The sequence below is a fragment of the Pseudopodoces humilis genome, chromosome 3, assembly GCF_049639895.1.
Source record: "Pseudopodoces humilis isolate 2021_Gansu_Grassland_sample_001 chromosome 3, ASM4963989v1, whole genome shotgun sequence".
Taxonomy (NCBI): domain Eukaryota; kingdom Metazoa; phylum Chordata; class Aves; order Passeriformes; family Paridae; genus Pseudopodoces; species Pseudopodoces humilis.
In genome coordinates, this window is record NC_142202.1 from 82,148,219 (window position 1) to 82,172,744 (window position 24,526).

The window sequence follows — 24,526 nt, forward strand, 5'->3', positions numbered from 1 at the left end:
CAATAATGACATGTGCTTATCAAAGAGTGATAATGCAAGGAACAAACAAATGACATATTCCAGTATTAATATGTAAATTACATGCTAAGAAAAAATGATCAAGCACTCCTGAAATACAGCAGCAAGCACTAATTGCATTCCTTGCCCTTCAATATGCTGTGCATTGTAGATAGCTCTTTTCCCTAAATGAGCATCTAAAGCTTTAATTTTTTTTCTGCTTCTTCATGCCTAAAGATTTCAGATATATTTTTTACTAAATTTGTTGCACAGTTCGCATATACTGCTTTATTGTACCTCATAGAAAGGTGATGTGACCAAAGGTTTGCTAGAACAGCCTTTGTGTTCCCTAGAAATGTCTGTAAATTATTCCTAGCTTGGAAACAGCAGGCAGAATGCTGAGGTGGATTTTTGTGTGAGAAACCATTCCAAATAACTCTCTTTTGCAAACACATCCAGCCCCATCTTGAGAAGATTGAACTGCCTTGATTGGCGGTTTTTGTTTTATTCCTAGTACATTTTTTCTGGAAATCTGTTCCAGAACTTCAGTCTCCAGATGGCTGGAAATCTCATTTCTTAGTAACCATTTTCTTCATATGTCAACACTGTCCATGAATTTGGAAAGGTCTTCTCTTGTGTTCTCTCCTTGAAGCATTTGTAGCACAGTTGCGCCTTCTATCTAGATGTGGCATCTTTGCTTATTTTTTTGAGCTGAATAAGTAATTTTGTAATAGTGTCCCTTTATAAGATGAATCCCCATTTTGCCAGTGTTCTAACCACTATTCTCTGAACATGTCTGAGCTTCTTTCTTTAACATTAGCTGTTAGGAAATGTCTATATTGTGTGAGCTGGGACCTTCCTTATCAGAACTTAACCCAACAATGCTGCTCCTCCACTGTCTGTACATAAGAAGTAGGATGACTATGAATCCTGTGGAGATTATGGAGACTTGTACAAAATATCTTTCCAGATCAAGCATCTCCGAGTAAAAATCTCCTGGTAGAATAGGAAAGAATACCTCAATATTCAAAATAAATTACATGTAGAATATCCAGGGATGAAATGAAGGAACTTATGTAGGACAATTCAGGTTCATCCTTGTTCCTGTCCAAGGGACTTATGCAAGCCCAGACTGTGACCACCCAGCACAGTGCTGTTTTGGATGACTCATGACTGGGAATGTGTAGTATGCTTTTTCCTTACTCTAGCTGTGAAGAAAGATTACAAGGGGGAAAGATTGACATCCTCTTCTAGCAGTTACTTTTGTTGGCAGAAGGAGAGAATTGCAAATCATTTCCCAGCTCCTGTATTCCTTTGCCTGGTCATTGGCATGCACTATGGAGAACTGGTTAGATAAAGAAAAAGAAGGCCTTGGTAGGTGAGACTTATCAGAAATCTTCCCTATACAGAGAGGGAAATTTGTACTGAAGTTTTATTTATATTTTTACATGATAAAAATGCTGTATCTGTTGTTGGAAGTGGTATAAATTAAAGAGAGAGGATTCCTTCATGCAAGTAATAATAGCAATTAGGATTGGCAATGGCTAGTAGCAATTCCTACATGTAAGACACCTGGAATGCTACATCAGCCTTCACTTTCTGCAAATGTGAGGTACTATTTGTTCTCACTTGCAGAAGGCACAGCTTTGCTATGTAGTGGTAGCTATGCGAAGGAGTAGATTGGATACACCTGGTTTAAGGTAGTTTTAAAGCTCCTTAAAGCTCAGTCAGCTCACCTGTACTCATTGCACTTGTGTTTGCTCTCTTAATTTATTAAAGTTGGCTTTTACACTGATAATTTCCTTTTGCTTTGAAGTCCTGCTTCTGGATGTAGCAGTGAGGTGCTAGAAAGGGCTGGGGAGAGTGTTTTATTCATCAAGAAGCTAAAGGGAGACTTGAGGTGATGTTTCTGCCACTGATGAAATTAATTTCCTTATCTAGAAGCTCTTAAATCATCCCTGGCAGAGGTGACATTATAAAAATAATTCTGAAGAACGAAAGTTCTTGCCCTTGGAACACACTGCATTGCACCAAATAGTAGGTGTTTATTACGTTTTTTTTTTTTTTTTTTTTCTTTTAGGGAGTCTAGGTGGATGCTTCAGTTTCCTTTAGATTTCTATATTCAGTTTTTGCAAGCTACCAGGTGATTTTTCACCCCTCAAATAAATACCTTGTGAAATAAGCTGCACAAAAGATAGCTAGATTAGTGACTGGGATTTACTTGGGGGGCTTTGGGGAACTCAGCCCTGGCTTGCCATTCACCACCTCTGAAGTGGTCTGATGGCCTTCCTCCTTCTGGTAGTATAAAAAAAGGAAGCTGGCACACTCAGGTAAATTTGTTCATAGAACAGTGGCAGTTTATTGGTTTGGGGGTTTTTTTGGCAATGAAAGAAAGACTTAAGGTGTGCTAAAGGTGAATTATGTGCATAAGGATTTATGGAAAGCCTGCTAGTTAGAAGGACACTAACTTCTGTCTCTTTCTGTGGATTATTAAAAAAAACAAACCCCAGACTCTAGGAGACAGCAAAGAAAGGATGAAGATGGTGAGTCTATGCTGTTATATTTAATGGGGACCTAATTCAGTCTGGATGGAGAGATTTATGTACAGATAATGTTATTTTGAAGTAACTTCTGTTGTTTGTAGTGATTTTTAAGGATGTATTTTGGAAAATCCCTTGGTTTGATTTGTTTTGGAGGTATATCAAGTGTGGTTTAATGAACTTGTTTAAATTCTGGTCAGGAGTTTTTCTCCTGTATTATAACAGAGTATTTGAACTCTTCTATTATGCAAAATATTTAGTGTGTGTGTGTGAAAACATAGTAAATAGCTTACTGGTTTAAATTTTGTGTGTCACTAGAGACAGAAAGGGGCTTTTGGGTTGGCTTATGGCTTAAGTGTCCAAGGTACCAGCTCAGATTTTAGTCAGAAAGATGAGACACATTTTAAAGAAAATCCTCAACTTAGCCAGGAGATTTGACTGCAAATACACCCTATGATCCAAGAAGCAAGTAAACAAGTAGAATAACCTGATCTCTATAGTTTTTATATATTTTAGATCACCAACTTGGTGCAGCTTTCCTTTTTTAATTTTTCTTTGAGTATACTGCAATGATTTCTGCTGCACAGTTTTGATTATGGTTTCCAGAATACCACAAATGGCTTGAAACAGGAGCTGAGAGTGACAATGTCTCAGCCACAGCAGCTACTAATGTCCTCTGAGCAGCTGCTCAGTCTTAGTGACAGCTGAGGGCTTCTGATAAAAAAGCCATTTTATTGTGTACACCTGATTCATTTGCCTGGTTTACAAAATGTGACAAGTAATTCTCACCTTCAGATCACTTCTGAGACACAATAAGATGTTGAGAGGCCTTCCAGCAGCAAAGGTTTTAGCATAATCTAACATACAGTATGGTGTTCTCTTTAGCATAACTTAGCTTTACAAATTGTCTTTCTCTGACCTTGATACTCTCTCATCTGGACTGTGATAATGGTGAACTTCAAGAGTACTCCTTGTATCTGATAAGGGAAATGCTGTTTAGGAATCTCAGGGCAGTAGTGACCAGAGGTGTCTTCTCTAGAGACAGCTTCCTGCTGTATGGAGAGTGTTAAACTCACCTGGGTTTGTTTTGTTTTGTTTTTTTCGAGACATGATGGAATTCAGGCCTCTTCAGGGAACTTCTGAATAGGATGAAATAATTGCATCAGTTTTACCTGCCTCCTGGTTGCTGGCTTGTGGGTTAAGTCCATGGATACCGGGGTGGCTTTGGAAGGGGTGAGCAGGGAGGCTTTTCTGAAATGTATGGGGGCAGGAGAAGGCTGTTCCAGAGGCTTTCTAAATCTCTACTGTAACCCCTAGACTGTACACATCTCAGCTTCACTTGGCTGCTTTAGTTAAAAAACTGCCAGTGACGAAGCATTCAGCTGGATGTAACACTTTTAAAGAGCTTTCAGGTGGGGAGGGAAAGCAGTACTGTGTTCAAAACTGCCATCAGGAGTCTATCAAGCCTAAAGCCTTCATGGGGCTGAGGCCATGCTGCTCTGTCCTAAAGGAGAGGTGTTCATGCACTGGAGAAAAGCCACTGACAGCCTTCTAAGGAAGCGTGGGAAGCTGGACATCCAAAAGAAGCAGCTTGTGGTCTTGACTGCCGTAGGTTCTGTGTAGGGAGTAGCCTGTAGAGTAGTGCAGTGCTCTTTGTGAGTGAATTGGAAGCTTGCTGTGTCATCAATAGAACTGCTCTCAAAGATACTGGTGACCTTACTGGAGTCCTATATACACATGGGGCCACTTGTGTGAAAGATTTCTGTCCCAAATGTGATAATGAACTGGTATTTCATTATTGTTTATGTTTAATTTTTCCATGCACCAGCGTTACTGATTGGAGTCATCACATCAAGCCAGATAATGAAACTGAGGCCTGAGACCCTGGTCTGTGTCCCAGAACAGTGGCCTGGACAAAGTCATGGTGGCAAAATTCCATCTAAATTCAAAGAAGAAATTTTCATCCATAGCAACAAACTATCCCCATCCCTAGCACTAATAGACTAAAACCATTATCTTAACTTGTAATGCTTTACCTACCACTTTATTATAAAACATCTTTCATATTGTAAGCCATTCTACAATATATATAGAGGTAGTAAAACAAGCAGTGATTCTACTAAAATTCACTTAGAATGATGACATATCATTCTAAATTTTATTTTGTGTGACTTCCAAGGGGAGGGAAAAACATTAAGAATTTTTAAGAATTTTTTGTTTGAACATTTTCCTTAAAGAGTTTCTCTGACAGATGTAATATCTTATTTGATCCTGCTATTTCATTTTTCAAATAATGTAATTCCATATATTTAAGGGAACTAATTCAAATCACTTAAAACCAAAATATTCCCCTCATCAGATACTAAAAAATGTCTTAAGATTATTTTTCCTTGTTTACTTTTGATTTCTATGGCTTAAAAATGTAAAGTGTGAATCACTGTGCGTGGAAGCTCTGTTGTAGGAAGGTCCAGGTAATTTTTCTGAGAATGGAGAGGTTATATGTGGAAGTGCAAGGCAAGTATGTATATACATACACACTTATATACATACATATATAAACACACATACATTTAGGACAGGGCCTTGTAAAGACTATAACAAATAAATTTAATGAGGAAGGAGACAATAAGGGAGCAAAGAAGGTGGGAATGAAACCACAAGATGATATAAATTATCTGTAGGCTCAGCATGGTGTTTGAGTCATTGCAAAACACCTTTAATAAGAGGTGTGGGTTGTCCCTGACTGCTGTTAACATGTGAGGATCATTACCTGGCTGATAGATGTCACAGCAGAGGTAGGTCTTGAGGAGAGATTTGAAAGAGAAGATTTCTTTCAGATCTTTTTCAAAGGGTACATTTTCTCCGTTACATCTGTTGGAGTTCCCAGAGCTGAATCATTAATAAGCATTTTTTTTCTGATGAAGTTCAGAGACCCACAGCACTGAGAGTGGGATGAAAGTAAAGCTTGAGAGATTTGCCATGTACACAACCCCACAAGGGCTCACTCTTCCAATAGTTGTCTCATGTTTTCTGGAGAACTGTTGTGCATAGATGAGTCATGGCCACGCAGTATAATTCCCCTGCTCAGCATGTTCTTGGAGTGTTTTTCAGGATAACATGAGGCAGGCTGCAGTCATGGGAGTGACCTGAGGAGTTTGGTGCTGCCAGCCCTGACAAGCAGAGGGCTGAACTGGTGCGAGTCCTGCAGCAAATCAGCAAGTCTGGATCCATGGCAAAGCTTTTAAGTACTTCAGGAAGGAAAGCACCATTCTGCTAAGCCTGATTTCTTAGGTCTGTAAAAACCCTTTCAGAGTACATGTGTGCCCAGTGGCACTGTTCTTATAGGATTGTGTCTCAAGAAGAAAAATTGGTTTAGTTCAGTCTTCAAATCCCTGATAAAAATTTGACTTTTATGTCAAGTTAATAAATTTTAGTTAGAGATGGATGGTACAAGTAGGACTTTCTTTTAAAATTGGTTTGTTTCTTTTAAATAGGGTTTGTTTTTTTATCTCATATGCAGGATCTCATCTGTACAGCTTTAGGGATCAGAATTTTACAGGTAAATATCTACATAATGTGCGGAGGATGGTATAAGGCAGGTGCCTACCTATCACTGAGGACATGGATTACAAGTAACACGTTCCTTCCTTTCTGTGGACAAAGACAGGAGATCCACTTGGACCCACATCTAGCCTTTTATACCTTAACCTATGTCTGCTGAAGGAAGGATTTATGAGCACCCTTTTTTGTCACCATGGCAATCATGCAGTTAAAGTGGGGGCCTTTTCTTAAACTTGCCACTCCCATGGGATGCGAGCTTTTTTTTTCTGAGCAAATATGAAAATGTGCTGGTGATCAGTTGTTCATAGTCCTGCCAACACTGGCCCCAGACATTTTGATACATGAGTTGATTTCATCAAAGTTTGCCAGAAATGTAAAGAAAAGAAAAATAATAAACCCCCAACGAAAATAATAAACCTCTATATGAAAATAGCTGGTAGAGGAGGCAGAGGGTTCATCCCCCATCATGGGGGAAACTGATGAGAAATCATGTTACTTAGACACCAGATAGTCCAGAGAGAGAGCAGAGACATGTTTCATCATCTCTGCTGCTTACAGAGTGAGGGATTTGTCTTTCTTGAGAGAAACTTCGAACTGTTCTTCTTTACTCCCAGCATGTCATTGGTGCATTTGAGTATTTTATTTAATTATTATATTAATTTCTTTATATATTTATTGAACTGTCAGTTATGATTAATTTAGGTTTTGTTGATGCTGCTTATTGCATAGAAAACTTCTGACTATGGCATCTACAATGTGGAGTCTGTTACCTGATTTTTCTCTGCTATTTTTATGTCTGTTCATGTATCAGAGAGGAAATAATGGCTGTGCTCCTAAGAGGGAAAATGACTACTAATGGATTAGGTTGTATCAAATGGATTGTGAGAATAAGATAACCAGCCATAACAGGGCTGAGGTACCCAACACCAACCACAATAAACCTGAAATTTATTGGCAGCAGAAATGAAATTCATAACCCAGAGAGGAAGGTAAAATTATATAGACTCAAATTGGCTATGGAATAATAGTCCCATTCCTTCTTATGTTTTCTCTCAGCTAAGAAATAAACCTTTAACATCACATCTTTTTCAAAACATCATTCGAAGATAAAAATAAGTGATTTTGTTGACATAATGTCTATTTCCATTGAGAGCTCTAGCGAAAGAGATCGAGTAGATATCACCTTTCTGGAAAACTCAGATTAAAATCTACTGTCTGCCAGTGCCTTCCAAATGGAAGGATGTGTTAAAGCGTAAGTGAAGATAGCTATGAATTTACATGCTTACTTTAACAGGGTCCCTAACTTGTGCTTTGGAAAAAGGTGGCAGTAAAGCTTTACTGTATCAGAGTTATGGGGATGTATTTCTTTGGTTCTCACTGGACAAACTTTCAGCTTCCATGGTGTCAGACTTGGTAGGACTAGTAACATCTAATATCTAAAATTTTCATAAAGTGTTGAGGCTTTAAAATGCTACAGTAATTATTTTCTTCTGTCTCAAGATATTTACAGTAACTTTGTAGCACATGGCAATGATTCAGCAAGGGAAGGGTGGCTTCTCCTGCACAAATTATTAATGAGCTGAGTTGATCTTTTACTCACATGTTTGACTTCTCTCATGAAGTATTTTTGTAGACAACCTTTTTTAGCAAACTTCAAGAGATCAAAAAAGAGGTAGGAAACAGGGAATATGTTAGTGGAAGGAAGGATGAATAACACTGGTTGAAGCTGGTAAGAAAAAAATAGCTGGAGTTTTTTCCCTGAATTTTTGAATTTTATTTATTTTGCAGAAAGAGGGCGCCATGTCAAAATATCACACTGCAAGCTGTGTCTCCCCCTGTGACTTCTATGTCCATTAGACCAAACTACTCAAAACTCAGCTGTCAGAGGAAAAAAAAGCCATGAGCCTTAAGTGGGAGTATATTCAAGTCTTAAAAATGTTTCTTTTGGTCACAGTGCAAAATTAATATCTCAAAAATTATTTGGATTAAAAATCCGTAGAGCACAAGCTCAGATAAGTGTATGATGGTTTAGCTTAAATTTGAAAACAAAATACTTTGAACACAGGTATTTTAACTTTATTCCTCAAATAAAACCTAACAACAATTTTTAGCAAGTTAACATGGGAATCATTAATTGAAAAATATCTTTCCTGCTCCACAAAGGAGTCTTTGATTGCATCTGTGAACAGCATTCTCTGAAATGGAGGAGTTGTGCTCTCTGCTCCTCCTGTTCTCTTTGTGAGAATGGCTACTGCATGCTCAGAGCTTCAAACAGCCAGTGCTGTCACTTTTAAGAAAAAACAACCAAATTAACTGCATAATTTATCAAGATATTATAAAAATTTCAAAACCAAATTTTTGAATAATGCTTTGACTCATGGCTTCTCTATTGTGAACTTAGTTTTATATGATACTGAGGACTAGTTAAACTATTTGGAGATGAGACAATAAAAAGTTATGGATTACTAAGGACTCTGCATAGCCAGACATGTTTCCTTCTTGCATACCCCTTGACAGTTCCATTGTCAACTGATAATTGCCAGTTCTGCTGCCATGTATCCATCTACTTAATGGTTATTTCACATCATCATGAGCCAACTTGCCCTGTCCTAGTGCTGCCCGAAGGTGGAATAAAAAGGCAGGCTCACACTTTTCTTTTGTTCTCTTTGGAAAAAGAAAAAGGAATTATCTCTGGAATAAGAGTGACAGGATCAAGCAATATTGTAATGGTCACAGTCAAAGTGGAACCACTGAATGTGTCATTTTGTCAGTGTGCACTGTCTGAAATCTGTCTAGCTTTAGAGCTGAAATAAATCCACCAGTAAAATAACATCTTATACCTTAAAAACTTTTCTGGCTGTCAGTAGCCCAGAGGAAATTTTTAATCTCAATTTTATCAATCATATCAAACTGATATGAAAGTTTACCAACTACTGTATGTGCTTACTAAAGCTATTCTGAAGACTTTCCTCAGTGATTGGAGGAGAAATAAAAATACATTAAATCTGTATAATCACCATATTGATATATTAGCTGATACCACATACATATATATATGTATATATTAACACTTCTTTATTGATGTAACTGTCTCTGCCTGAGCAGACTGCAGTAATTTAGTTAAATTAGTGTTGCTATCAATGCAGCTAAATGAAGGTAGAAAAGTAAATGCTAGACACCGAGAAGGGCAGGTAATTTCTGTCACTCATTTGAAAAGTGGCTTTTCTAACCAATAGCAGATTTCTGTGAACAGAGTAGGCATTCTTACAAAACTTACAATAAATGAAATGTCATTTTTATGGATAATTTTGCTGTTTGCTCTAGAGAATTCTACTTCTACAAGGGCTGGTTCAGAACTTGCTGGTCTTCTCTCCATCAACCTTGCGTACCTCTGCATCAAAGATGTTAACTGAGTCCTATAAAGTAAATATTTAAGGATCTTGGGAATCATTCCCCCAAAATTTTGCATGAGCTTTTTCAGTAGCATCACTTTTTTCAATATGTACTTGCAGTACAAGAGAAAAATTATTTTCCCATTGCAAACAAGGAAGCCTTAAATTATTTTTTTTTATTCTGCCCTTGATAGAGCACAATGTTTTTTAGGCTTTGTGTGGACTACATTTTTACTCCCTGAGAGCACCCAGACCTGCAGAAAAAGAAACAGCTTTGCACTAATTCAATTTTCTTGTTTCCTTTCAAGTTTCAGCATTGTGACAGTGCTTAAGCAGCTGGACTTGTTTGCACTTCTGTCAGGGGACCAACATGCTCCCACACACCCTTCCTTCCCTCACCCCTACCTATTTCCTCCTTACCCACACCCAGAAGTGACTTTTCTTGAGAAATGGGAAAGCTATCAGCATGTCCTCGTGCTTCCTGAGCAACTTGCAATCTGCCTTTGCTCTCAGAGGTGGGTGACATCTGCTTTCTTTTATGGGCTGCTCAGAAAGCAGCAGGCAGAACTGACTGCGGGAAGGCTGGAGCTGTCCCTGTGCTGTGTGGGCAACACAAGGGCATGGCTGTGGAGGAGGAGTGATGGGAGGTGGTGGGTGATGGAGCAGGGCCCAGGGCCACCCACCGCCGACCTGCTCAGCTGAGACGAGCCTTGGAAGGCTGTAAAACCTTGCATGGTCAGTGAATGCGGGCAGAGAAAGGGAAAGGCATCCAGCTGCCATGGCTGCTCTCTTTCTGGGAAAAAAAACCCTATAAATTCCAGTTGTTCTTTGAGAATGACTTGTTGTTGCCCTGTTTCTCTGCCTGTTAAAGACATTTTGTTTCTCTGCCTCTAATAAAAGTATTCCTTGGTAGGCCATTTGTCGCTCTATTAGGAACGGCTGGGAATGAACGACGCAGACTCTCAAGGGAGTCAATCAGGAGAATATCTCTCAGTTTATTACTTTAGCTTTGTTTTATAGACTGATACGTGGAAAATACAGAAAGGAAACTCTTATTGGTTAGCAAATTACTACATCACCATCATTGGTCAGTGGTGCACACCACCCCCTGACTTTCTCCTGCGAAGAAAACAAGGGACAGACAAACAGCACCTGGTAAGGCTGTTTTCTGTCTCTGAGAATTGTTTTGAATACTCCCATGAATTTCTCAGGCTAGCTTCTCAGGCAGGACTGAGAGCTATGTGGCCTGTAATTTCTACAGGCTCTCAGTTTCAGAGTTAGACACAGAGTCCACAGCCATTTGTTTGCTGTTTGCCAGTGGGGACAGCTTGCTCCCCGAGTCCTTTCCTCTGCTCATTGCATCAGGATAATTTTTCCTGGTTTCTGGGTGAGGACTCTTGCCGCTCTAGCAGTGATTTACTTCAGATGTGAACCCACCTATTACCATTTCCACCCCTGGTAGAATGGTTAAGACGTGGCTCATACCAACCACAGTGTTTATCCAGTACCTGTTTAAGAGGTAATGGTTGGTGTTGCCTTCCAGACTCACCCAAACTCGAAGTGACAGCTGGAAGGAGAAAGACTTTGTGTCCTTCTACCCAACTGAGGTTGGCGGTCTGTGCTGGGGGGAATGTATCTGAGAGACAGCCAGACCCAACACCTTTGAAGGTGATGTTTCTCTTGTGCCTAGTCCTGCTTTACCTGCTGAAAAACTTTCAATGAAACAGTTGAAAAAGTATGTTAATGCCCTTTCACAGTGTGGCAGAGATTTAAATCATAGATTTATTTTTTTTTTTTTAATAAACAGAAGGTTGTTGAATTTCTACCAAAGCTTCCAACCCTGCTTAGAATTTCAAAACCAGCTTTGGACTGGAAAAAATAAATCCAACAAAGGAAAATATTCAAATCCTCCCCCACACCCCCCCCAAATAAAAGGAAAGAGGAAAAAAGTGATATGTCACTTTAATATTAAAGTTAAAAGGCTTTGAGAGAGAGCAGAACTTTGCAGAAGGAAAGATGATGGTGACAAAATTTTAAAGTAGGGAAAATGGAGTACTATTTTAAAAATTCTTCTATTCTATTCAGATTGTGGTATTTTATAGAGCCTTAGAGATGACAAAGCAGCTGCTTCCCCTGAGCCTCACAATGCTTTCTTCACACACCACTGGGCTGGTGTTTTTTTTTTTCTTTTTGTGTCACATTGATCTTTTCTTGTTGTGCTGCCTCTAACATGCCATTAGATGCCTCTGGCTGCCAATAGTGAGGAACATCAGGTTCTTGTGGGTAAACTGCCATTAGGCTCTTCCTGACATGACTTAAAACATTAAAGTTTGTGTTGACTCTTTGAAGATATTTTGAGAGGTTAAGATTACCTTGTTACTGTTTTTTCTACTTGTACTGAAGGAGTTTCTAGGGGCCCTTGTCCAGATCTATTGTACCAGAATTGCACAAATGGAAATTAAAAGGCAGCCCCTGTCTCCCAGAACTTGCCTTTGAATGAGTAAGACACAAAAAAGGGAATTATTATCCCAAATTTACAGTAGAAAGTTTTTCACTGCTGCACAGAAAAAAATTTGTACTACAAGCTCCAGATAGAAGTAATATGGACAAAGGACAATAATGCTACATCTATCCTAAAAAACCCACCTTCGTACAACCTTTAAGGTGAAATGATGTGTTAAGGCATAAAACAAGGTATCCACAGTGGCTAAAAAGTGCAAACAGTTAATCAGTCATATGAACCAGCTTGGCAGCTCTCATTCATAAGATGTTGGTTGCTGCCTCTGGTCCCTGAAAATCAATATTACTTGCTCGTCTCTTTTCAGGAGTACACCAAAAAAGCTTATGCTGCCCAATGCACTGCAAAGTAACTTCTGTAAATATGTGCAAAACAGCTTTATCGTTCAACCCACTTGGATCTTGCCTTAAAATATCCTTCTGTGTCTGTAATTCCTGCCAAGACTTGATGATGATGTGCCACTGGCATGTGGATGCTGTTGTCTGTCTCACCGATTGATTCTGTCTGCTGGGTTCCTACCTGCCTGTGTGGGCCTGTTGTCTCTTGCTAAGGCTGTGTGTGGCCAGGACAACCAATGTCCAGCCTGTAGAGGTCTTCACACAACAGAAATCTAGTAAATGTTGGTTTCCCAGGTCCTGAAGTAATACAAACAATAATTAATAATAATAATAATAAGCATTGAGAAATCTTTCTTTGACCACATCTCTATGCTCATACATTCAAATACCCTTCCCCTGCCCCTGATTTCTGCCACCCTGGAACATACTTAACAATGCCTGCCATGTGTGGGAGCAATTTGCAGCTACTGATATTAAAGATGCCTCTATTTAATAATTGAAAAGAATTAGCATAATGCTTGACTCATTGAATTTCTGTGGGGAAACAGTAACCTCCAGTGGTCATTTAGAGTCCAGTCATGTTCTAACAGACTCCAGTGAGTACAGTATTAGGTCCTTAATTTATACCTAGCTTTAAAATTTTCCTTGAAGCCCTAAATTATACATTCATAAGCAATTTCTCATAGAACACATAGATGCTAGAACTGTGCTCTTCAAAAGGTTTATTTTGCAGTTATTTACCTTTGCCAAGGGCCTTGAGATTCAGAAAAAAATTGCTGTGAAAATGAGAAATAATACCAATTTTCAGTGAAAAGTGCAAACTTTTTAAAGGAAACAGTACAATCCATATAGTGTCTGAATTTGGCTTAGGAATGTCGTCTCAGTGCTAAGTGAATAGATCTTTTTAAAACGGGAGACATCCTTCAGTGAGAGGAAAGGCTAAGACAATTTTCTTATGCATTTTAAATTGGTCAGAGGTTAGAATCTGAAGTGGCTCATCCATTTAGGAATGCTCTAATTTGACCAATCAGCAATCACAGGGAACAGGGGTGGCAGAGACCTTGGGAGGACTCCTACCCTGTGTTCTTCAAGGCCAGGCTATCTCTGGTAAAACCACATTACTCAGCTTCCTTCAGGCTGCCATCCCACAATACAGAGGGAAAGGGAAGGTCAGTAAGGTTTTATGCTCCCTTGTGGTTCCTTCTTGTATTAAAGACCCTGACTGATTCTGGCATGGTACTGGAGCTGCTGTGTGTTGATAGTGATGAAAGGCTTGCAGGAGCTGGCACAATTGTTCTGTTTCCTTCAGGGAAATTACTGCCTGAGAGCTCAAGAGGCTAAATCTTCGGAGTGCTACCTGGGGTTGTAACACATTAATCTGGCCTAGCACTGCATAATTAGTTTTTCTGTGGCTGTGTTTTCAAGCGGCTGAGGGTACACTGAATACGGCTTGGGTGGGGTCACATGTACTCCTCCAAAGTTTCTAATGTTGATTGTCCACAGGGTGAGGTAAATTGTTATCATCTCCATTTGAGAACTGAGAACCATGCATGTATTTTTATTTATGCTCCTGGTTGGGCATTGTCTGTGTAACTACTGCAAACTGCTCAGAGCTTAGACTGGGCCAAATCTGTCAAACTGGGAATCAAATATATGAAGCCCTCTGCAATTTAGCTGGAAGTGCACACTCAGGTGGCTGGAAAGACAAAGGGAGAGCCAGCAGAGAGCCATCTTGTCTGATGGAGGACAGCCAAGGTGCCTGCTCTCTCTGTGCCTTCCCAGGTACAACTACCTCTGTTACCTTATTCCCATCTCCTGCTTGGACAGTCATCCACTTCTGCTTTTTGGGAGTAGTCAAGCTCTTACCTGAAGTCCACAGGCTCATCCTTGTTGCTGACACATCCCATTTGTCCACCACAGTAAAAGGCACTCTAGTGTGCCTCTGCTGTGAAGCTGAATTCTGCTCATGCTGGAGAGACCACTTGAGCTGAGGGCTTGCATGAGAATGAGGTGGTGCTTAGCAGAAGCAGGTAAACAAAAACACTAACAAAATTAAATTTAAGAGCAGATAGCAGATGAAAGCAAAAAAAAACCCCAAAACCTGAAACAACAGAACGGTAGCAGGCTATGATTAATATGGGAAGTAAGTAACAAAAAGAGAAAAGTTAAAACATGAGTAATTAAAAAAGACCACAGGCAACACAGTCAATGTTATTTATGCTGCAACTGGTTTTGCTCAGGGGGAAAGCAAAGGTGAATCAGATGAGCTACGAGTGCTGATCTCTCAGTCCTGTTTTCTTTCAATTAAGGATTATTTCTTTACTTTTTCTAACGAGGACTGCAAACCCCAATTGGGGATTTACCAACAGTTTCTCTTGATTTTTGTTGTTTTTCTTGTCTTTTTTTCTCTATGACATTGTGATACTTAACATCTTTGCCTCTCCTTTAAATGGGTCATTTGCAGGAATATTACAATACATGCCTATCTGAAATACCAGTGAATTGAACACTCGGAAGACAGTAAGTGATGTTCTTCTTAAATGTAGACTATGGGTCAAAGAAAGCAAAAAGTACACCGGTGAGATTAATGGGGTGGGTGAGGACATATTCCAAATTAGAGACTAGTTTCAACAAGAGGTGATGTATGGTTCAATTACATGGGTTTTTTTTTGAAGTAAATTTGTAGTTCTGATTTACTTTTTAAATATAAGAATCCCTATGTGGTCCGGCAGGAAATTTAGGTTTAATTTCTGCAAAGACGGGATTGAGGTTCTGTGTTACTAGATGCTACACGAACCCTGGAAACATGCCTTCATGTAGGTGGTCTTTTCCTAAATTATATAGGTTGGAAATAGGCCACTGTGGAACAAAAAACTCGGTACAGCTGCACTGTACATGTTAGTTGCAAATGGGAAGAAAGATCTAAGAATCAGCCTTTCTAGACTGTAAAGTAAATAGCACCAGTCTTCTTCAAGACTGATCTGGAAATGTGCTGAAACAAACTGATTATATTGATGTCGTGAGAAGATTCCCTGACACTGTCCATGGAACCCAATAACAAGACTAGTTACAAAGCTAAGTGTGAAAATCTCCTTGGACTGTTACAGGAATCCTATAGGTTTATTGAAGCCCTACCCTGTCTCACTCTCTCTCTTTTAAAAATTACTGCCTTCAGAATTTAATTTCTGCATATTAATGGAATATGTGGAAATGATGGAAAATCAATATGGTATTTCTGGATACAAGGACATACATAAATATGAGTTTCTCCACAGTTAAGAAAGATTTATATTTATTCAGTCCGTGTTTCATCTTTCTGCTCCCTGCACAGTCCAATGGTAGCATAAATAATATTAAAACAATGTACTGACTCACTTTCATCCATGTTTCTGGTTAGTTAAATTATTAATAAATGCTTGGTGCAAAACTGATTCAGCTAAATTTAGCAGTCTGCAGTGCATACATTTATATCTGATTTAGCTTTTTAGGGTTCCCTTTGTAGTCAGTGTGGGCAAAAAACCATCCCAAAAAGTGATGCACATCATGAGTTTTTGCTTCATTGCTTAAATGAGATGAACTATGCCCTAAAACACTAGTATTCCTCCAGCTAGATCTGTTCCAGATGTCTTCATTTGTAGACTTGAATTTTACCCTTTGTTCAGGTGGTGTAATTTCTATGAGTACCTGGATCATTACTTACAATCATGTAAGGTAACTGTAATTAACATGTAAGGCCTGAGGTAACTGAAGGCACTATTCTCCTTTGGCATGAGGTGCTGTGGGGAGTGATCTCCCTTCATGAACACTTACTGGCTGATAAAATAGCCACCTTTTTTTTATGAGTGTCCTTGGTTGCTTTTGTGAAGGCATCTAATTCTGCTCCTGCTGTGTTAAATATCTATTAGATTCAGTCTTTCAAAAAATGTGGCAGAAGCATGCTCAATGCCATGACTCAGGTCTCCATAGTGTGGGAAAACGGTTTGAGAAGCTCCCACTGAGCAGAAGCTGGAGCAGCACCTCAGGCACTGAGTAGCCTACAGTAGATAAGAGGGTGCCTTGTGATTGTGAATGTGTCCAGGGTTAAACCATAGCAGAGATGGGATTTTATTTTTTAAATTTTAAAAAATAATTATGGATTATTTGGAGGTCTGTTATTTTTGCCTCAGCTTCATGTCAGTGGCTCAAGTTCTTTACTGGATGTAGCTGTTAATAATATTTACAACGCAGGGATTTATAGACACATTTATTCTGGAGGAATCTAATCACTGCATTGCTTTCGTAAATGTAGCTGTATCAGAAGCAAACAGTGCATGAATTATATGTCTTGGCAGGATTGATCACGCCCTTAGGAGCTAACAGCAGTACCCAGAGAACAATTAAATTCTCCTGCTTCCAATAATGAAGTATTATTTAGAAACAGAAAGTCATTATGTAAAACTTTGAGAAATTATACAATTACATTATATTACACATACTTTTGTCATAGACCTGGCTTACTACATAGAATTTAAATGCCTTCTGAGAGGGAATTCTGTAGTGCTGGTTTCCTGCTCTTGTGCTCCCAGACTCTGCCTGTTAAATGATGAAAGGGAACTGTTTAGGATTGGAAATATCATATACTCTGAAAAATCTAAAATCTCACTTATAAAAAGAAGTAGCACTTGAAAACAAGCAGTAGTCATATTACTATTCAGTCAATTTCGTATTAAAAACCTGTTAATTTGTCAGTATCTATTTCATCTTTTGCTTTACCATTTTATTACAGCAATATGTAACTCAAGGAAGTGAACACAAGCATCATTATTTCTAAGGTTATCCATCCTGTACAGTGAACTTGATTTCTTCTTTAAATCTGTAATTGTTTACAGATTTAAATTGAAACCATAAGGTTTTTTTTTTCTATTTGCATAATAGTTGGTCTTTGTTTTGCATGCTGGTTTCAACTGATGCATGGCAGGAACTGTGTGATGGGAAGGAAAATGAGCTATGTTAGTCTGGTTTGTGCAGCATTCAGTAGTCCCAAGGCAAAGCTCTGCTAAGGGGCTGAAATGTGGGGCAGGGGCAGATGCCACACCTGCATAGAGGCAGAAGCAGGAAGCAGGCAGCACCATCCATAGCCAGGATAAATCTGCTCTTTCACAACCTCTTCTACTTTAGCTATAGCAAGGGAGATTGGGGAAATAGACTGGTAGGAAAGGCTAACACAACATTTCCAAAATATCTCAGTAACATTTCTAAATCTTAAGGATTTTTACCTGAGGCTAGAACCACAACAAACATGAATTAGTGCCTGAGCAACCTAGCATTGTCTGAGTGCATCTCATTGCCCTCACTAGCAGGTTTTGTTTACACCAGCTTTTTCTTGAAGGGGAGAGATGTTAGGCATATTTCATAACAACCTTCCTACACCTTTTTATCTAGGACTCTGCCATAGTGTGAAAAGAGTTCAATGCTTGTTTTTGGAGAAACTCCCAGGACCCAGGAAAAGCCATAGGAAGCTTTGTCTTATAGAAAAAAAAAAAAAATAAGGAACTGTTTTAAATGCATCAACAGTCTATTATTTAAAGGCAGTTATTTCTGCACTCCTATTTCTGTCTCAGTAATTGATTGTGGATGGTTTCAGCAAATGTGTTGCATCAAGAACTCACTAACATGAGTGGAATTGAACCAGGCTTGATTTTTTTCACACACCATGTCCTAGTATTTTCTAATGGGTTGTGTTGCATGTTACTTTTTAAAATAAATTCTGTGGCAACCACATTACACTAACAGCATGTGTGTGTGTGTATTTGCACACTGGGAGAGTGGAGCTCCATCAGAAAACTTGTGAGAAGCCTGGAACTCCAAGGAGATCTGATGAGACCTGGTTAATAATTTACATGTTTAAGATTTTCTGCCTAAGTCTTACAGCACAGAAACACTGAAGTAGTTCCCCATCATAATTGATTACTTCAGGAGGCTGCTAAATGCCCACAGCACTGGAATAATACATAAACCAGTCCACCTAACCCTCCCAGGAGCCATTTTCCAACATTTTAGTCACAAGCATTGCTGAGAGCTCTAAAAATGTATTAAAATTTTACATAGGTGGAAGCCCCCACAGATTTGTTATAAAAACAGCATGGTTGCATTTTGACAGTATTTAACCTTTATTTCAATTATTTTCATGAGTATAAAGCCTTATCCCCTCCTAGATCCTATCCAAGCTAATAAATTGTTGTTGGAAACATTACGTTGCAGAAGGCTGCCATTAGCATCTCACATGAGCTGCATTTTTGATGTGGCAGTCAAACTGAATTAAACCAAGCACAGCCAGAGTGTGATATCTCAGTGACTACCCTCTTCCTCATTGTCCCAGGGGGTGACTTTGTACGAAATTCAGTGCCATAGAGCTCCTGAAACCTTCCCATTTGTTTTTAGTCCAACCCTTTCTATGACCCCAGGCACAGAGATGAGAACTTTATATACACTCTTGTTTCCTGGATGTTGACTCTCTCTGTACACATCTTTGTTCCCAAATTTCTGATGGTCAGGGTATATTAGAGCATGCTCAGGTCCAGCACTGCTGGTGAGCAACAGTGACACTCAGAGCAGTTCCATATGCTGGACAGCCCTGAGATGCAGGAAGCTGCTTCATTCCCTCAGCTGCTGAGTGGTGCCTGCTCTCCTCTGTGCCTGCTAACAAGTGTGAGATAATTTTTGTTTTCTTTATCTTGTCTGATAAAATGTCTGTGTAGTTCCCAGTTATTTCTGGAAAGCTGCACTGCATTTCAAAATTGCCAGCTTGTTTATAAAGAACAGTAGTTTTCAAATTAGGCACTGGTTTGTTTTTTCAGTCAAAAGCTGTGCTCAAGGACACAACTCATTGCAGGAGATTATTCACTTTGGAAAAAAAAAAACAACCCACAAACAGTTATTAGTTTTAGTGGTTGCAGTGAAAAACCCATAAGTCATGACTCAGATTACCCCAATGGCAAATTAGAATGTAAGTAAAAATTATGCAGTATTTATTTTTTTTTCAAGTCCAAAATCTAACAGAATCATATATTAAAAAAAAAGTCTTTTGTCTGCCTCATAGTCTGACTGTTTGTAATTGATAGGCTGAAGTTGAAAGGATAGTGCTACACAGGACCACACACTCCTTGTAGATGGCGATCTTAATTTTTAACCGCCTCATTTATCTGTCTCCTAGGGAAGCACACTGTGTCCTGGGTAATCCTGTGGTCTCATTTAGTAGTGCTGTAGATCCAGATTCAAGAAAAAAAAAATGTATAGACTGAAAAGATACCTGAAGCTAAATGTAGTGTGATATGTTCTTGTGCAGAAGCATTCAGAAAAGTTGTATAGAAATGACGGGGAAGATCTGATCGCATCCCTGTCATGATTTTGACAACAGGTGTGACAAACTCCTTGCAGACATTGGGACAGTGAAGCATTTGGGCAGGGATGGACCAAGTGATGTCAGCATATTTTCCAGTTCTCTCTTTATTTTCTCTTTTTGGACTTTCTGAATGAGTTTTGTGGGACCCTCTGAGTTTTTTTCCCTCTGAAGATAATATTTAATCAAAGACAAACACAAAATTTTTACATATTATGTCTATGTACTTTAACCTACAAATTGTGTATTAGAGATATGAACCTCGGTTTGAAAACAAGCTGTTTCTCATAAAGCCATCTTGATGGACATTACTTCTGCATCTGGTTTTTGATTGTTTCATACCTTCCTAAATGGCCCTGTCATTTTGCTGAGCATCATTTTATTTCTGCATTTCTGCTTACCCTTTGGGATAATGGTGTACAATTAGCGATTTTCCAATCTTCTGAAAAGCCCTTCAGTGATCCAAATTATATCAAATTCATATCCCCAGATAGGCTTCATGGCTTATTTTCTAACTGTTTGTATGCAATGGCTTTGTTCTAAGTAAACTTAATGGAATCTGTAGAAATCCTGAGTTTAATTCTTGGAAAAGTGAGGTGGAATACCTGGAAGATGGGGCTGTTTCTATGCACACAAATTAAATGCTGTGCTCAGAAATATCTTACTTTCTGTGCTAACATAAGAACTTAAAATTTCAGTGAATTTTGTGCTTATATATGAGCTTAAAATTTCTTGTGAAATCTGTTTTACAACAAAAGTTACTGCTTTTTCAGAAAACAGCAAATGGAAATATTTCTGTTTTGTTTTAGAGAAGTGATGGTCTTGAAATCTGTGTGTGACATCACCGGAGAAACAGCTTTCATTTTCTGTATTGCTGAAGGGGATTGCGGTAGTGAAATAGCAGAAATCAGTTATAACAATTGTTTTTATTAAAATGGCATTTACCTTGCTGCTCTTTCACTGACTATCAATCTTAACTGGATTAAAACCAATGCAGTGGCAAGTATTTATTATTAAAATAATTTTCCTGGTATGTTCAGTGAGATGAGCAACTGTATGTGCACCATGCCCTCTTTGACAGCAAAAATTATATGAGACTGTGCATAGTTGTTAATTACTTCAATTTTAATAGTGAGCTGGTATTAAAGGGAAAAATATAATTTTCTCTTCTGCCCTGTGTAAGGACTATAAGTCCATTTCTCAAGACATTTCACAGTATTGTGACAAAGGAGCTGTTTGTCAATAAGAAATTTTCAAGAAAGACCTATTTACAATCTGCAAATCTTGGAGTTGTTTTTCCTGATCTGAGGGGTTGAATTTGGATATTTTTTTCCTATCCATATTGATACATTTTTCTAAGTGATTGTACTTTATTCAGTCTGAAAACCCACAGACATCCAGGGAACATGTAGGTGACTTGTTCAGGTTTTGTGAACATCACCAAGAAATTGACCTTCTGTCCAGAAGAGTTTCTGTAAATAAAGCAGTGTGATTGTGTATGTATGAATTTGGATTGGAAAAGTAACTGTACAAAAATTTTAGGATATTAAGAAAAGGTAACATTATTAAAAAAACTTTGCATATTTAAATTCTCATTTGTTTTGAATGGCAAAAAGAGCAAACAATGAAAGACTGAAAGTGGAGAGTTAGAAGAACGGATATCAGTTTGCAGTTGGTGTGTAAAGAAAATTGTGTCAAATATTGGATTTAGACATCACAAAGATAGCATCCCATTCTGCTCCCAGCAGGAATGTTGTGATTGATCTCAGTGCTAATAGGATCAAACAGAAATACAAAAAAGCACGTAGGAGTGAATAAAAGCAAAGTGGAAAAAGAACAAAATTGGAAAAATGGCTGCACTGATAAAAAAGGATGGCAGTTCTTAGAATCAGGCTTTGCAAAAAATGCAACACTGCTGTTCAAAATGTATAAACTGCTTGCAAAAAGGATTGATGTGCAAAGTGTTCTACCTGCCTCATGACTATATTAATAACTGGGTTATATAGATATGTATATGGCTACAGCTCTTTTGTGTTCTGCATAAAATAATTGTTTGTCAGTAGCCTTTCTAGCAAAGAAAAAAGAAAATTTGAAGTATTTTGCAATAAAATAGACCATACCATTCTTAATCCAGCAAAATCTTTCCAGGGCTCAATGCAAAACAGGAAGTCCCACTCATGAGATGCTTTTTAATTTATCATTTGGTGGCACACAAGCAGATCATTAACATCATTCAGCATTATGAGAGCAATAGTACCAACAATAAAAGATAATTAAATAGGATTTTTATTTAAATTTAGTTTTGATTAATGATATTGTTGTAAAATTTTACCACAGATGAATAGATATCAGCAAATGGAAATAAAAAAGGGTGATCTTTCTTCAGTTCAAATCTTGAGAGAAGACTGAAGGAGGCTTCAGTGAAAGGCTTTTGAATAAGAATTTCTTCCTGGTGTAGAAGGGAATGTGTAGGCAGACATTTTTCTGTCTTGGTCTTAGAGGAAAACCCATGTGATAAGGATCTGAAAGATGTGGTGGCAGTCCTTACCAGGAAAAAATAAGGGAATAATGATTCATTCCACTTTAGATACTTACCTTGGGATGAGTATTAGTCTCCCAATCGTTCCCATGGAAGATGAAGCTTCATAACTTAGATTGAAAATCAGCCTGCTAAGGTTAGTGGTTCTCAATATAATTTAATGTTATTCACTTTAGTGTTAATTTATGCCTCATTGCCACATTTCCTTCTTGCAGCAGAGCTTCAGTTACCATGTTGTCACCTGGCTGCCTCATCCAAGCCTCTAACATGAAGGAGAAAGAAGCCTTTACCACCTCAGGGCACAGAAACACTGGATTCCATGTTTTGGCAGGAGGATGTTTCCATGGGATTTGCTGTCTCCTACTCACCACATTCTCTAAATGATATTGGACTAGTAGCTTTGGGTTTATTCAGAATTATGGTTGCTCCCACCTATCTCCATACACAGAAAACTTTGTTTTGAAATCAAGTGGCAGAAGATATGTATGCAGCATGGTTTAATGAATGACCTACTTTGGGAGCCAGAGTCAGAGCAGCAGCCCTAGTGCAGAGAGGTGAGGACTTTGGCAAGGTTGGATACCTTAGTCTTGTGGAAAGAACAAGCTGCTGCAGCTCCAGGTATCTCTAAGATTTCTTTGGAACTGCTTTGGGATTCTCTATGCAGCACTGCACTTTGTCAAGTAGACATGTTGGTTAAATTAATATATGCCTAATAAGTATATGTGCTCAATGAAGACAGATGAGATAATTTTATGTAGAGAAGTTTCTTAGAAAAACTGTGGAGCTTGTGACAGAGAAGCAGTTAATTCAGCTGAAAAAGTGTATCTAAAAAGGCACAGCATGTGTTTGGAGAGGGATGTTCAAATTGTGTTACTTAATCAGGCATCGTGAAATGATTATTTTTGAAAATATTTTGGCAAGATCTCCTGACATGTAACAGATAACTTGCAATTTCTATTGCATGCACTCCAGTTCTGGGAGGAAAAATCTCTGGTTTAGTTAATAAAGTTCACTTTCTTTGGAATTCCACTTTTTCCTGGGTCACAGGAGTGATGATGAACAGTGTTGAAATAAAAAGGTCCAAAAGACTGAGACAAAAGTTTCCTTCCCCAAATTAGGGAAAGGAATACTGTCTGTAAGTTTGCCACAGACCCAAGGACAGCATGTGTAGAGACTGACTGAAATGTATGAGTCATGCCTAGATATAAAATTTGGGATAGTCTCCCAGACCTCCAGCTAGGGCTGGTGGAGACATGGGGGTCCTCTGAAGGTAATTCACAGCTGGAGCCTAATTTGGATTCCTGAATCCCCACCCAGAAGCAGCTGTAGAAGAGACTTAGTCCAGACCTTCCTTTGGCTAGCCTGCAAACCTCCGTGGGAAGCTGCAGGTTAGGAACTGTGCCTATTTCCATTGTCCCTTTTATGCCAACATAGTAGGTTCTCCATATGTAGACTGTCTTCTAGGTCTGCTGATAGTGCAGTGATTCTTGGCCTTGACATTTGCAGTTCAGGGACTAAATCAATCTCCTAAGACTAAATCCATATTTCCTGATAAGAAAAACCTGTTGAAAATGATGGTTTGAAAAACTCAGGAATCACAGGGGAATGAGTTACTAGAACTAATTTAATGTATTTCACAAAAGTTGCCGAATAAGAAATTATGACAAAGCAGTAATCTCAGTGTGCAGGGTCACTTCAGCATTCTCTTATATTATTATAGGGATGTAGAAGTCATGACCAGTCCTGTGGGCTTATGAGCCTGCTGCTTGTGCTGTCTCAAGCAGTATGAATACTCCATTTGTACTTCTAATCATAGGAATCATTATGCAGCTGAGTAGAATAGAGTAAGATTACTGATTAATAAAAACCTTCTGGAGTTAAGTATCCAAGGAACAGAGAATTCCTCTGGTCTTTAAAAGGATATTTATTTTTACTCACAATAAGGGCATCTCACAGAAGTTGCATTTATTTTCCGTTCTGCAATGCAAAACTATTTCCCAAGGTGTCCATGTACTATGATCTCATTAGGGAAGTAAAATTAATGGTGAGCTAGATAAGAGAAGTCTTCCTTTGAGGAACCTAAATCTTCCTCAAAATTAATGCTGTTTCTCTCTAAACAGCACCTTCCAAGGAAATCTTAGGTACTAGTCTTCAATAGGTCTGGAAATAATTTTGATTCAACTTTCTTGATATTTATGTTTGTACAGGAGAAGGATGAGAACAATATACATAAGAGTTTTTGGTTTTTATTCTCTCTTTTCCT

The 24,526-nt window shown here is 38.6% G+C and overlaps 1 long non-coding RNA gene across 2 annotated transcripts; it reads left to right on the forward strand.

Annotated features, from left to right (window-relative positions):
• The first annotated feature begins 1,737 nt into the window (after positions 1 to 1,737).
• On the forward strand, positions 1,738 to 23,287 carry LOC148184689 (uncharacterized). Of its 2 annotated transcripts, XR_015772282.1 has the most exons (4): positions 1,738 to 1,838; positions 1,939 to 2,034; positions 22,312 to 22,399; positions 22,479 to 23,287. It is a non-coding gene; the product is annotated as an uncharacterized LOC148184689 (long non-coding RNA). The 2 variants fall into 2 exon arrangements; XR_015772281.1 differs by having other exon boundaries at positions 1,808 to 2,034.
• The last annotated feature ends 1,239 nt before the right edge of the window (positions 23,288 to 24,526 follow it).